Below are 15,207 nucleotides of genomic sequence, written 5' to 3'. Positions count from 1 at the left end.
GCTTCACCTAACTTTACATAAAACGATAGCACGAGTGAATATAGGAAAGTCTGTAATGTATTTTATCAGAAAAATCTACTTCTTTCTCCACTTATAAGCCACTTTTTCACCTCCCCCCATTTGCTAAACTCAGCGTCCACTCTGAAAAGCTGCCAAAATCCATCCTGGTAAAAAAAAAAAAAACAACAATAAAACAGATAGCCAGCTCACTGACAGATCAGATAAAAGCTGCCTATAGAAGTCCAAGAGGAGAGGAGGAAAGAACATTCAGATCATACAACTGCTCATTATAAAGTGTTTTATCTCACTCCAGAGCTGGATTCATAGCTACACTTCTCAGTACTGCTGTATAATGTCATCCATATTGCAGCTTTCTATTGTTTTACCTCACTCAGAGCTGGATTCCTAGCTACACTGCTCAGTACTACTGTAGAATGTCCTCCATTCTGCTGCTGTTTTCTAGTAAGTGTTTTTTTTTTTCACCCCAGTGCTGAATTCATAGCTTCACTTCTCAGTACAGCTGTCAAGATGGTGTCATGTCCCCCTGGAAAACCTGGAGTTAGACGGTCACATCGGGTAATTAATTGCAGGTCTCCTTTAGGGATGGTGTGATTTGTGTCCCATATTACATGGATTTAGTTTCTTCTGGTGATGAAGAGGTTAATGACCATTTCTATGCTGGTCAGAAACATGTAACTACATTTCAGCTGCTTCTGATCTGGTCATTACCTTTCCGATATAAAATAGTCAGACCTTGTCCCTGTTGGTGAAAGATTTGTCTTCCTGTGCAGTGTGCTAAAGCTAAGTGGCTGGAGTAGAGTTGTAGAAGTGTTCTGAGGTTTTCTGTAGTGCATGTGTGTTTAGATACTGGTCCCTGTTCCCATTTAGTTTATTCCTCCCTGTCCCTATACTCCTCCCCATTGTTGGTTAGTGCATCTGTACGAAAGAGGTTTTCTGTTATCCCTGTTTTGTATATGTGTCTTGTTTACATTATATTTCTGTCCCATGCCTCATAGGGTGGGGGACAGATCAGAGTTTAAAGAGGAGCATAGTAAGGGCGGAGACTCGAGCCTCTCTACCTTCAAGAATACCCCTGGGACAGGGATAGTTAGGGTTCCAGTTCCAGTTTGAGGCCCCCCTTCCTTAATGAACATCTTCACAGTGTGACAACAGCAGTATAATGGAATTCAAGCTGCTGCCTCTTTCTCCTGTTTTATTTCACCCCAGTGCTGGATTCACAACTACACTGCTTAGTACTACTAGCATAAATTTTCTCCGTGATGCTTTCCAGTGTTTTAGTTCACCCCGAAGCTGGATTCATATCTGCACTGTTCAGTACTACTATATAATGTCCTTTATATTGCTGCCTCTTCCTTATTTCAATATTCCCAATGCTGGATTCACATCTACACCACTAAGTGCTGCTGTGTAATATCCTCCATGCTGCTTCTGAACATGTGCAGCATAGAGACAGGAGAGCAGGAATCCCTCATGTCTGTGGTTATGTTGTATGAGAGACATCAGGGCAGATGATCACCACCCGCCAGCTCAGAAACATCAGGAAAATGGAAGATAAAAGTCACATGATGGCAAATCTTCATTTACACACAAATCTGCTTATAAAGAGGGCACCATTTAATCCTTTCACTGGGGACCCTCATCTCTACATATGTCCTGCAGAGATGCTTAAAGGGGTGGTCCAGCGCCCCACTTGTCCGTGGGTTGTGTCTGGTACTGCAGATCTACTCTTATACAGTGACTGGTGCTGAGCTGCGTCACCAGACACATCCGCGGACAGGAGAGGTGTAGGAAACACCACCCCGCCCCATTCTCGGGAGCGTCGTTGGCGGCTCCTTCATTTTGAGGATCTTTCACATTTTAAACTTCCCCTTTTATGTTTCGCTTGATGCTTACGGAAGAATTTCCGCTTTCAACCACAATTTTGATCTACAAGAAAAGTTATAAGTGTCGGTGTCAGATCCAGATGACGCTACATAGGCACCGCTTATCTCCTCCTCCAGAGCTATCCATCATAGATCACTGCTGAAACAAGAGGTTCTTCAGCAGCTGCTGGAAGCATTATACAGGCTCCAGCTGATACAGAATTACACAAAGGACACCTCAGCTGGTGCAGAACCTCATAATACACCTCAGCTGGTGCAGAACCTCATAATACACCTCAGCTGCTGCAGAACCTCATAATACACCTCAGCTGCTGCAGAACCTCATAATACACAAGTCAGCTGCTGCAGAACCTCACAATACACCTCAGCTGGTGCAGAACCTCATAATACACCTCAGCTGCTGCGGAACCTCACAATACACCTCAGCTGGTGCAGAACCTCATAATACACCTCAGCTGCTGCGGAACCTCACAATACACCTCAGCTGCTGCAGAACCTCATAATACACCTCAGCTGGTGCAGAACCTCATAATACACCTCAGCTGCCGCAGACCCTCACAATACACCTCAGCTGCTGCAGAACCTCATAATACACCCCAGCTGCCGCATAACCTCACAATACACCTCAGCTGCCGCAGAACCTCATAATACACCTCAGCTGCTGCAGAACCTCATGGGCGGCACGGTGGCGCAGTGGTTAGCACTGCAGCCTTGCAGCGCTGGAGTCCTGGGTTCGAACCCCACCAAGGACAACATCTGCAAAGAGTTTGTATGTTCTCTCTGTGTTTGCGTGGGTTTCCTCCGGGCACTCCGGTTTCCTCCCACATTCCAAAGACATACTGATAGGGAATTTAGATTGTGAGCCCCAATGGGGACAGTGATAATGTGTGCAAACTGTAAAGCGCTGCGGAATATGTTAGCGCTATATAAAAATAAAGATTATTATTATAATACACCTCAGCTGGTGCAGAACCTCATAATACACCTCAGCTGCCGCAGAACCTCATAACACACCTCAGCTGCTGCAGAACCTCATAGCACACCTCAGCTGCTGCAGAACCTCATAACACACATCTAATACATATGAAGCACATAAATCCCACAGATCACTTGCCGGCAGTGAAATGAGCCCTCATAGACGGTAATAGACGCGAGCACTCACGTGTCAGACAGCAGCGGTGCGATACACGGACTCGTCGCTCTCACGGCTGCACACACGGCGTGGACTGACAGTGTACGGCGGAGCTGACCACTAGTCTCATGACCGCGAGTATCACTTCTCTTTACTACTATTATGTGTCAGCTTTCTCCACCAGAGGAACCACCAGGATCCATGATTCACAGGGATGCAAAAGTGTTCACCCCCCTCCCCAGCTCTAACATCCTCATCTGTCCAGAGATCAGGAAATCCTACAGACCCCAGCGTGGGGCTGATAACAACGACATCTGGTGTGGAGCGAAAAATAAAGACGGCGTCTGAAGACAATAACCCTGTAGTCGTACGGACCCAAAGAACAGGACCGCCGTACCACAGAGAGAACGGCGCAGAACAAACCCAAATCACAACATCTCATTTCTTTCTCCAGTTGGACGCTTTTCCTCCCCCCATTTTTCCCTTTATACAGTATATAAATCATAGTCAAAACTTTAAAATGTAAAAAAAATTCCAATGTGGGAAAGGGTTAATAAAATGTCAATATGTTGTACCTATAGCAAAAAAATAAAACGTATTGTATAAAAAGTGCAAACATGGCGGCGATGGCTCAGAAGCATCAATAAGGGGTTAACGTGCAGCGTAGAGCATCACACTGTGGAGTTCCCCTTTAACTAACCATTCCCTGGTCCACTACTGGCCCCACCATCGCTGCCCAGCTGACACCTCGCAGATCCCAGTATATACAGCAGGAAATATTATGGAATTGCTATTCATGCAATTGTCCAGATAGCAAAAACCATACTATGCAAACAAGCATAAGTGTGAAAAGCAGAAACCAGCCTGTCCCGCTGCAACGGGTGAGCAGTGACCGGACACGATAGCTGCAGCGAGCAAAGGGTTACTGTTTCAGCAGCAACAACACAGCACCATCAGGAGGACGGCCCCGGCCATTGTACCGCGCATGCGTACAAACTCACCAGCGCGCCTGCGTGTAGTAAAGGTTCGCTAATGTACCGCGCATGCGCTCTACGCCTCCCTCAACGGTTTCTCTCTTTTTTTTTTTTCTTTTTTTTTTACCTGACTGGGTGGATGCCGTTACTCGACGTTACGGTCACAGCTGCCGGTTTGTGTCTCCGCGGAACACGTACAGGACGAGCTGTGCCCCCTATTACATGCCTGTGTTATCACTATGGAGACAGAAATAGAAAGAGAGATGGTTGTGGGCGACATGTAGCATCATGAGGGCTGAACGCCTTAATAACATCACAGATCGCCGTATACCAGTGTGTCGGCCATGTATGCCCCATAATAGTGTGTGCCGGCCATATATGCCCCATAATAGTGTGTGCCGGCCATATATGCCCCATAATAGTGTGTGCCGGCCATATATGTCCCATAATAGTGTGTGTCGGCCATATATGTCCCATAATAGTGTGTGCCGGCCATATATGTCCCATAATAGTGTGTGCCGGCCATATATGTCCCATAATAGTGTGTGCCGGCCATATATGTCCCCATAATAGTGTGTGCCGGCCATATATGTCCCATAATAGTGTGTGCCGGCCATATATGTCCCCATAATAGTGTGTGCCGGCCATATATGTCCCAAAATAGTGTGTGCCGGCCATATATGTCCCATAATAGTGTGTGCCGGCCATATATGCCCCATAATAGTGTGTGCCGGCCATATATGCCCCATAATAGTGTGTGCTGGCCATGTATGCCCCATAATAGTGTGTGCGGGCCATATATGCCCCATAATAGTGTGTGCCGGCCATATATGTCCCATAATAGTGTGTGCCGGCCATATATGTCCCCATAATAGTGTGTGCCGGCCATATATGTCCCATAATAGTGTGTGCCGGCCATATATGTCCCCATAATAGTGTGTGCCGGCCATATATGTCCCAAAATAGTGTGTGCCGGCCATATATGTCCCATAATAGTGTGTGCCGGCCATATATGTCCCATAATAGTGTGTGCCGGCCATATATGTCCCATAATAGTGTGTGCCGGCCATATATGTCCCATAATAGTGTGTGTCGGCCATATATGTCCCCATAATAGTGTGTGCCGGCCATATATGCCCCATAATAGTGTGTGCCGGCCATATATGTCCCCATAATAGTGTGTGTCGGCCATATATGTCCCCATAATAGTGTGTGCCGGCCATATATGCCCCATAATAGTGTGTGCCGGCCATATATGTCCCCATAATAGTGTGTGCCGGCCATATATGCCCCATAATAGTGTGTGCCGGCCATATATGTCCCATAATAGTGTGTGCCGGCCATATATGCCCCATAATAGTGTGTGCCGGCCATATATGTCCCATAATAGTGTGTGCCGGCCATATATGTCCCATAATAGTATGTGCCGGCCATATATGTCCCATAATAGTGTGTGCCGGCCATATATGTCCCATAATAGTGTGTGCCGGCCATATATGCCCCATAATAGTGTGTGTCGGCCGTATATGTCCCATAATAGTGTGTGCCGGCCATATATGTCCCATAATAGTGTGTGCCGGCCATATATGCCCCATAATAGTGTGTGCCGGCCATATATGCCCCATAATAGTGTGTGCCGGCCATATATGCCCCATAATAGTATGTGCCGGCCATATATGTCCCATAATAGTGTGTGCCGGCCATATATTTCCCATAATAGTGTGTGTCGGCCATATATGTCCCCATAATAGTGTGTGCCGGCCATATATGCCCCATAATAGTGTGTGCCGGCCATATATGTCCCATAATAGTGTGTGCCGGCCATATATGTCCCATAATAGTATGTGCCGGCCATATATGTCCCATAATAGTGTGTGCCGGCCATATATGTCCCATAATAGTGTGTGCCGGCCATATATGCCCCATAATAGTATGTGCCGGCCATATATGCCCCATAATAGTGTGTGCCGGCCATATATGCCCCATAATAGTGTGTGCCGGCCATATATGCCCCATAATAGTATGTGCCGGCCATATATGTCCCATAATAGTGTGTGCCGGCCATATATTTCCCATAATAGTGTGTGTCGGCCATATATGTCCCCATAATAGTGTGTGCCGGCCATATATGCCCCATAATAGTGTGTGCCGGCCATATATGCCCCATAATAGTGTGTGCCGGCCATATATGTCCCATAATAGTGTGTGCCGGCCATATATGTCCCATAATAGTATGTGCCGGCCATATATGTCCCATAATAGTGTGTGCCGGCCATATATGTCCCATAATAGTATGTGCCGGCCATATATGTCCCCATAATAGTGTGTGCCGGCCATATATGCCCCATAATAGTGTGTGCCGGCCATATATGCCCCATAATAGTGTGTGCCGGCCATATATGTCCCATAATAGTGTGTGCCGGCCATATATGTCCCATAATAGTATGTGCCGGCCATATATGTCCCATAATAGTGTGTGCCGGCCATATATGTCCCATAATAGTGTGTGCCGGCCATATATGCCCCATAATAGTGTGTGCCGGCCATATATGCCCCATAATAGTGTGTGCCGGCCATATATGCCCCATAATAGTGTGTGCCGGCCATATATGCCCCATAATAGTGTGTGCCGGCCATATATGTCCCATAATAGTGTGTGCCGGCCATATATGTCCCATAATAGTGTGTGTCGGCCATATATGCCCCATAATAGTGTGTGCCGGCCATATATGCCCCATAATAGTGTGTGCCGGCCATATATGCCCCATAATAGTATGTGCCGGCCATATATGTCCCATAATAGTGTGTGCCGGCCATATATGTCCCATAATAGTGTGTGCCGGCCATATATGCCCCATAATAGTGTGTGCCGGCCATATATGTCCCATAATAGTATGTGCCGGCCATATATGCCCCATAATAGTGTGTGCCGGCCATATATGTCCCATAATAGTGTGTGCCGGCCATATATGTCCCCATAATAGTGTGTGCCGGCCATATATGCCCCATAATAGTGTGTGCCGGCCATATATGCCCCATAATAGTGTGTGCCGGCCATATATGTCCCATAATAGTGTGTGCCGGCCATATATGTCCCATAATAGTGTGTGCCGGCCATATATGCCCCATAATAGTGTGTGCCGGCCATATATGTCCCATAATAGTATGTGCCGGCCATATATGCCCCATAATAGTGTGTGCCGGCCATATATGTCCCATAATAGTGTGTGCCGGCCATATATGTCCCCATAATAGTGTGTGCCGGCCATATATGCCCCATAATAGTGTGTGCCGGCCATATATGTCCCATAATAGTGTGTGCCGGCCATATATGCCCCATAATAGTGTGTGCCGGCCATATATGTCCCATAATAGTATGTGCCGGCCATATATGCCCCATAATAGTGTGTGCGGGCCATATATGCCCCATAATAGTGTGTGCCGGCCATGTATGCCCCATAATAGTGTGTGCCGGCCATATATGTCCCATAATAGTATGTGCCGGCCATATATGTCCCATAATAGTGTGTGTCGGCCATATATGTCCCATAATAGTGTGTGCCGGCCATATATGTTCCATAATAGTGTGTGTCGGCCATGTATGCCCCATAATAGTGTGTGTCGGCCATATATGTCCCCATAATAGTGTGTGCCGGCCATATATGTCCCATAATAGTGTGTGCCGGCCATATATGTCCCATAATAGTGTGTGCCGGCCATATATGCCCCATAATAGTGTGTGCCGGCCATATATGTCCCATAATAGTGTGTGTCGGCCATGTATGCCCCATAATAGTGTGTGCCGGCCATATATGTCCCATAATAGTGTGTGCCGGCCATATATGTCCCATAATAGTATGTGCCGGCCATATATGTCCCATAATAGTGTGTGCCGGCCATATATGTCCCATAATAGTGTGTGCCGGCCATATATGCCCCATAATAGTATGTGCCGGCCATATATGTCCCATAATAGTGTGTGTCGGCCATATATGTCCCATAATAGTGTGTGCCGGCCATATATGCCCCATAATAGTGTGTGCCGGCCATATATGTCCCATAATAGTGTGTGCCAGCCATATATGTCCCATAATAGTGTGTGTCGGCCATGTATGTCCCATAATAGTGTGTGCCAGCCATATATGTCCCATAATAGTGTGTGTCGGCCATGTATGCCCCATAATAGTGTGTGTCGGCCATATATATCCCCATAATAGTGTGTGCCGGCCATATATGTCCCATAATAGTGTGTGCCGGCCATATATGCCCCATAATAGTGTGTGCCGGCCATATATGTCCCATAATAGTGTGTGCCGGCCATATATGCCCCATAATAGTGTGTGCCGGCCATGTATGCCCCATAATAGTGTGTGCCGGCCATATATGTCCCCATAATAGTGTGTGCCGGCCATATATGTCCCCATAATAGTGTGTGCCGGCCATATATGTCCCATAATAGTGTGTGTCGGCCATATATGCCCCATAATAGTGTGTGTCGGCCGTATATGCCCCATAATAGTGTGTGCCGGCCATATATGCCCCATAATAGTGTGTGCCGGCCGTATATGTCCCATAATAGTGTGTGCCGGCCATATATGCCCCATAATAATAGTGTGTGCCGGCCATATTTGCCCCATAATAGTGTGTGCCGGCCATATATGCCCCATAATAGTGTGTGCCGGCCATATATGCCCCATAATAGTGTGTGCCGGCCATATATGCCCCATAATAGTGTGTGCCGGCCATATATGTCCCATAATAGTGTGTGCCGGCCATATATGCCCCATAATAGTGTGTGCCGGCCATATATGTCCCCATAATAGTGTGTGCCGGCCATATATGCCCCATAATAGTGTGTGCCGGCCATATATGTCCCATAATAGTGTGTGCCGGCCATATATGTCCCATAATAGTATGTGCCGGCCATATATGTCCCATAATAGTGTGTGCCGGCCATATATGCCCCATAATAGTGTGTGCCGGCCATATATGCCCCATAATAGTATGTGCCGGCCATATATGTCCCATAATAGTGTGTGCCGGCCATATATGCCCCATAATAGTGTGTGCCGGCCATATATGCCCCATAATAGTGTGTGCCGGCCATATATGCCCCATAATAGTGTGTGCCGGCCATATATGTCCCATAATAGTGTGTGCCGGCCATATATGCCCCATAATAGTGTGTGCCGGCCATATATGTCCCATAATAGTATGTGCCGGCCATATATGTCCCATAATAGTGTGTGCCGGCCATATATGTGCCCCATAATAGTGTGTGCCGGCCATATATGTCCCATAATAGTGTGTGCCGGCCATATATGTCCCATAATAGTGTGTGCCGGCCATATATGCCCCATAATAGTGTGTGCCGGCCATATATGTCCCATAATAGTATGTGCCGGCCATATATGCCCCATAATAGTGTGTGCCGGCCATATATGTCCCATAATAGTGTGTGCCGGCCATATATGTCCCCATAATAGTGTGTGCCGGCCATATATGCCCCATAATAGTGTGTGCCGGCCATATATGTCCCATAATAGTGTGTGCCGGCCATATATGCCCCATAATAGTGTGTGCCGGCCATATATGTCCCATAATAGTATGTGCCGGCCATATATGCCCCATAATAGTGTGTGCGGGCCATATATGCCCCATAATAGTGTGTGCCGGCCATATATGCCCCATAATAGTGTGTGCCGGCCATATATGTCCCATAATAGTATGTGCCGGCCATATATGTCCCATAATAGTGTGTGTCGGCCATATATGTCCCATAATAGTGTGTGCCGGCCATATATGTTCCATAATAGTGTGTGTCGGCCATGTATGCCCCATAATAGTGTGTGTCGGCCATATATGTCCCCATAATAGTGTGTGCCGGCCATATATGTCCCATAATAGTGTGTGCCGGCCATATATGTCCCATAATAGTGTGTGCCGGCCATATATGCCCCATAATAGTGTGTGCCGGCCATATATGTCCCATAATAGTGTGTGTCGGCCATGTATGCCCCATAATAGTGTGTGCCGGCCATATATGCCCCATAATAGTGTGTGCCGGCCATATATGTCCCATAATAGTGTGTGCCGGCCATATATGCCCCATAATAGTGTGTGCCGGCCATATATGTCCCATAATAGTGTGTGCCGGCCATATATGCCCCATAATAGTATGTGCCGGCCATATATGTCCCATAATAGTGTGTGTCGGCCATATATGTCCCATAATAGTGTGTGCCGGCCATATATGCCCCATAATAGTGTGTGCCGGCCATATATGTCCCATAATAGTGTGTGCCAGCCATATATGTCCCATAATAGTGTGTGTCGGCCATGTATGTCCCATAATAGTGTGTGTCGGCCATGTATGCCCCATAATAGTGTGTGTCGGCCATATATATCCCCATAATAGTGTGTGCCGGCCATATATGTCCCATAATAGTGTGTGTCGGCCATGTATGCCCCATAATAGTGTGTGTCGGCCATATATATCCCCATAATAGTGTGTGCCGGCCATATATGTCCCATAATAGTGTGTGTCGGCCATGTATGCCCCATAATAGTGTGTGTCGGCCATATATATCCCCATAATAGTGTGTGCCGGCCATATATGTCCCATAATAGTGTGTGCCGGCCATGTATGCCCCATAATAGTGTGTGCCGGCCATATATGTCCCATAATAGTGTGTGTCGGCCATGTATGCCCCATAATAGTGTGTGTCGGCCATATATGTCCCCATAATAGTGTGTGTCGGCCATATATGTCCCATAATAGTGTGTGCCGGCCATATATGTCCCATAATAGTGTGTGCCGGCCATATATGCCCCATAATAGTGTGTGCCGGCCATATATGTCCCCATAATAGTGTGTGCCGGCCATATATGTCCCCATAATAGTGTGTGCCGGCCATATATGTCCCATAATAGTGTGTGCCGGCCATATATGCCCCATAATAGTGTGTGTCGGCCGTATATGCCCCATAATAGTGTGTGCCGGCCATATATGCCCCATAATAGTGTGTGCCGGCCGTATATGTCCCATAATAGTGTGTGCCGGCCATATATGCCCCATAATAATAGTGTGTGCCGGCCATATTTGCCCCATAATAGTGTGTGCCGGCCATATATGCCCCATAATAGTGTGTGCCGGCCATATATGTCCCATAATAGTGTGTGTCGGCCATATATGTCCCATAATAGTGTGTGCCGGCCATATATGCCCCATAATAGTGTGTGCCGGCCATTTATGCCCCATAATAGTGTGTGCCGGCCATATATGTCCCATAATAGTGTGTGCCGGCCATATATGCCCCATAATAGTGTGTGCCGGCCATATATGTCCCATAATAGTGTGTGCCGGCCATATATGCCCCATAATAGTGTGTGCCGGCCATATATGCCCCATAATAGTGTGTGCCGGCCATATATGCCCCATAATAGTGTGTGCCGGCCATATATGTCCCATAATAGTGTGTGCCGGCCATATATGCCCCATAATAGTGTGTGCCGGCCATATATGCCCCATAATAGTGTGTGCCGGCCATATATGTCCCATAATAGTGTGTGCCGGCCATATATGCCCCATAGTAGTGTGTGCCGGCCATATATGTCCCATAATAGTATGTGCCGGCCATATATGCCCCATAATAGTGTGTGCCGGCCATATATGTCCCATAATAGTATGTGCCGGCCATATATGTCCCATAATAGTGTGTGTCGGCCATATATGTCCCATAATAGTGTGTGTCGGCCGTATATGTCCCATAATAGTGTGTGCCGGTCGTATATGTCCCATAATAGTGTGTGTCGGCCGTATATGCCCCATAATAGTGTGTGCCGGCCATATATGCCCCATAATAGTGTGTGCCGGCCGTATATGTCCCATAATAGTGTGTGCCGGCCATATATGCCCCATAATAGTGTGTGCCGGCCGTATATGTCCCATAATAGTGTGTGCCGGCCATATATGCCCCATAATAGTGTGTGCCGGCCATATATGTCCCATAATAGTGTGTGCCGGCCATATATGCCCCATAATAGTGTGTGTCGGCCATATATGTCCCATAATAGTGTGTGCCGGCCATATATGCCCCATAATAGTGTGTGTCGGCCATATATGTCCCATAATAGTGTGTGCCGGCCATATATGTCCCATAATAGTGTGTGCCGGCCATATATGTTCCATAATAGTGTGTGTCGGCCATGTATGCCCCATAATAGTGTGTGTCGGCCATATATGTCCCCATAATAGTGTGTGCCGGCCATATATGTCCCATAATAGTGTGTGCCGGCCATATATGTCCCATAATAGTGTGTGCCGGCCATATATGCCCCATAATAGTGTGTGCCGGCCATATATGTCCCATAATAGTGTGTGTCGGCCATGTATGCCCCATAATAGTGTGTGCCGGCCATATATGCCCCATAATAGTGTGTGCCGGCCATATATGTCCCATAATAGTGTGTGCCGGCCATATATGCCCCATAATAGTGTGTGCCGGCCATATATGTCCCATAATAGTGTGTGCCGGCCATATATGCCCCATAATAGTATGTGCCGGCCATATATGTCCCATAATAGTGTGTGTCGGCCATATATGTCCCATAATAGTGTGTGCCGGCCATATATGCCCCATAATAGTGTGTGCCGGCCATATATGTCCCATAATAGTGTGTGCCAGCCATATATGTCCCATAATAGTGTGTGTCGGCCATGTATGTCCCATAATAGTGTGTGTCGGCCATGTATGCCCCATAATAGTGTGTGTCGGCCATATATATCCCCATAATAGTGTGTGCCGGCCATATATGTCCCATAATAGTGTGTGTCGGCCATGTATGCCCCATAATAGTGTGTGTCGGCCATATATATCCCCATAATAGTGTGTGCCGGCCATATATGTCCCATAATAGTGTGTGTCGGCCATGTATGCCCCATAATAGTGTGTGTCGGCCATATATATCCCCATAATAGTGTGTGCCGGCCATATATGTCCCATAATAGTGTGTGCCGGCCATGTATGCCCCATAATAGTGTGTGCCGGCCATATATGTCCCATAATAGTGTGTGTCGGCCATGTATGCCCCATAATAGTGTGTGTCGGCCATATATGTCCCCATAATAGTGTGTGTCGGCCATATATGTCCCATAATAGTGTGTGCCGGCCATATATGTCCCATAATAGTGTGTGCCGGCCATATATGCCCCATAATAGTGTGTGCCGGCCATATATGTCCCCATAATAGTGTGTGCCGGCCATATATGTCCCCATAATAGTGTGTGCCGGCCATATATGTCCCATAATAGTGTGTGCCGGCCATATATGCCCCATAATAGTGTGTGTCGGCCGTATATGCCCCATAATAGTGTGTGCCGGCCATATATGCCCCATAATAGTGTGTGCCGGCCGTATATGTCCCATAATAGTGTGTGCCGGCCATATATGCCCCATAATAATAGTGTGTGCCGGCCATATTTGCCCCATAATAGTGTGTGCCGGCCATATATGCCCCATAATAGTGTGTGCCGGCCATATATGTCCCATAATAGTGTGTGTCGGCCATATATGTCCCATAATAGTGTGTGCCGGCCATATATGCCCCATAATAGTGTGTGCCGGCCATATATGCCCCATAATAGTGTGTGCCGGCCATATATGTCCCATAATAGTGTGTGCCGGCCATATATGCCCCATAATAGTGTGTGCCGGCCATATATGTCCCATAATAGTGTGTGCCGGCCATATATGCCCCATAATAGTGTGTGCCGGCCATATATGCCCCATAATAGTGTGTGCCGGCCATATATGCCCCATAATAGTGTGTGCCGGCCATATATGTCCCATAATAGTGTGTGCCGGCCATATATGCCCCATAATAGTGTGTGCCGGCCATATATGCCCCATAATAGTGTGTGCCGGCCATATATGTCCCATAATAGTGTGTGCCGGCCATATATGCCCCATAGTAGTGTGTGCCGGCCATATATGTCCCATAATAGTATGTGCCGGCCATATATGCCCCATAATAGTGTGTGCCGGCCATATATGTCCCATAATAGTATGTGCCGGCCATATATGTCCCATAATAGTGTGTGTCGGCCATATATGTCCCATAATAGTGTGTGTCGGCCGTATATGTCCCATAATAGTGTGTGCCGGTCGTATATGTCCCATAATAGTGTGTGTCGGCCGTATATGCCCCATAATAGTGTGTGCCGGCCATATATGCCCCATAATAGTGTGTGCCGGCCGTATATGTCCCATAATAGTGTGTGCCGGCCATATATGCCCCATAATAGTGTGTGCCGGCCGTATATGTCCCATAATAGTGTGTGCCGGCCATATATGCCCCATAATAGTGTGTGCCGGCCATATATGTCCCATAATAGTGTGTGCCGGCCATATATGCCCCATAATAGTGTGTGTCGGCCATATATGTCCCATAATAGTGTGTGCCGGCCATATATGCCCCATAATAGTGTGTGTCGGCCATATATGTCCCATAATAGTGTGTGCCGGCCATATATGTCCCATAATAGTGTGTGCCGGCCATATATGCCCCATAATAGTGTGTGCCGGCCATATATGCCCCATAATAGTGTGTGCCGGCCATATATGCCCCATAATAGTGTGTGCCGGCCATATATGTCCCATAATAGTGTGTGCCGGCCATATATGCCCCATAATAGTGTGTGCCGGCCATATATGTCCCATAATAGTGTGTGCCGGCCATATTTGCCCCATAATAGTGTGTGCCGGCCATATATGCCCCATAATAGTGTGTGCCGGCCATATATGCCCCATAATAGTGTGTGCCAGCCATATATGCCCCATAATAGTGTGTGCCGGCCATATATGTCCCATAATAGTGTGTGCCGGCCATATATGCCCCATAATAGTGTGTGCCGGCCATATATGTCCCATAATAGTGTGTGTCGGCCATATTTGCCCCATAATAGTGTGTGCCGGCCATATATGCCCCATAATAGTGTGTGCCGGCCATATATGCCCCATAATAGTGTGTGCCGGCCATATTTGCCCCATAATAGTGTGTGCCGGCCATATATGCCCCATAATAGTGTGTGCCGGCCATATATGCCCCATAATAGTGTGTGCCGGCCATATTTGCCCCATAATAGTGTGTGCCGGCCATATATGTCCCATAATAGTGTGTGCCGGCCATATATGCC

At 47.3% G+C, this 15,207-nt stretch overlaps 1 protein-coding gene across 7 annotated transcripts in view; it reads right to left on the bottom strand.

The window, feature by feature from the left end:
• The window catches only part of DNASE2 (deoxyribonuclease 2, lysosomal), an 85,092-nt gene that overhangs the window by 19,356 nt on the left and 50,529 nt on the right, over positions 1-15,207 (bottom strand). Inside the window, exon 3 of one of the 7 annotated variants that reach the window (XM_069767227.1) lies at positions 4,138-4,247. The exons of 3 other annotated variants lie outside the window; for them this stretch is intronic. The gene's annotated coding sequence lies outside the window, so the exon portion shown is untranslated. Of the gene's footprint in view, positions 1-3,066; positions 3,376-3,736; positions 4,030-4,137; positions 4,248-15,207 lie in introns of those variants that run through there. 3 more of the 7 variants (XM_069767229.1, XM_069767228.1, XM_069767226.1) reach the window with 3 other exon arrangements.

This window comes from Ranitomeya imitator, chromosome 4 (genome assembly GCF_032444005.1).
Source record: "Ranitomeya imitator isolate aRanImi1 chromosome 4, aRanImi1.pri, whole genome shotgun sequence".
Classification (NCBI taxonomy): Eukaryota; Metazoa; Chordata; class Amphibia; order Anura; family Dendrobatidae; genus Ranitomeya; species Ranitomeya imitator.
This window is presented reverse-complemented; position numbering and strand designations above follow the sequence as displayed.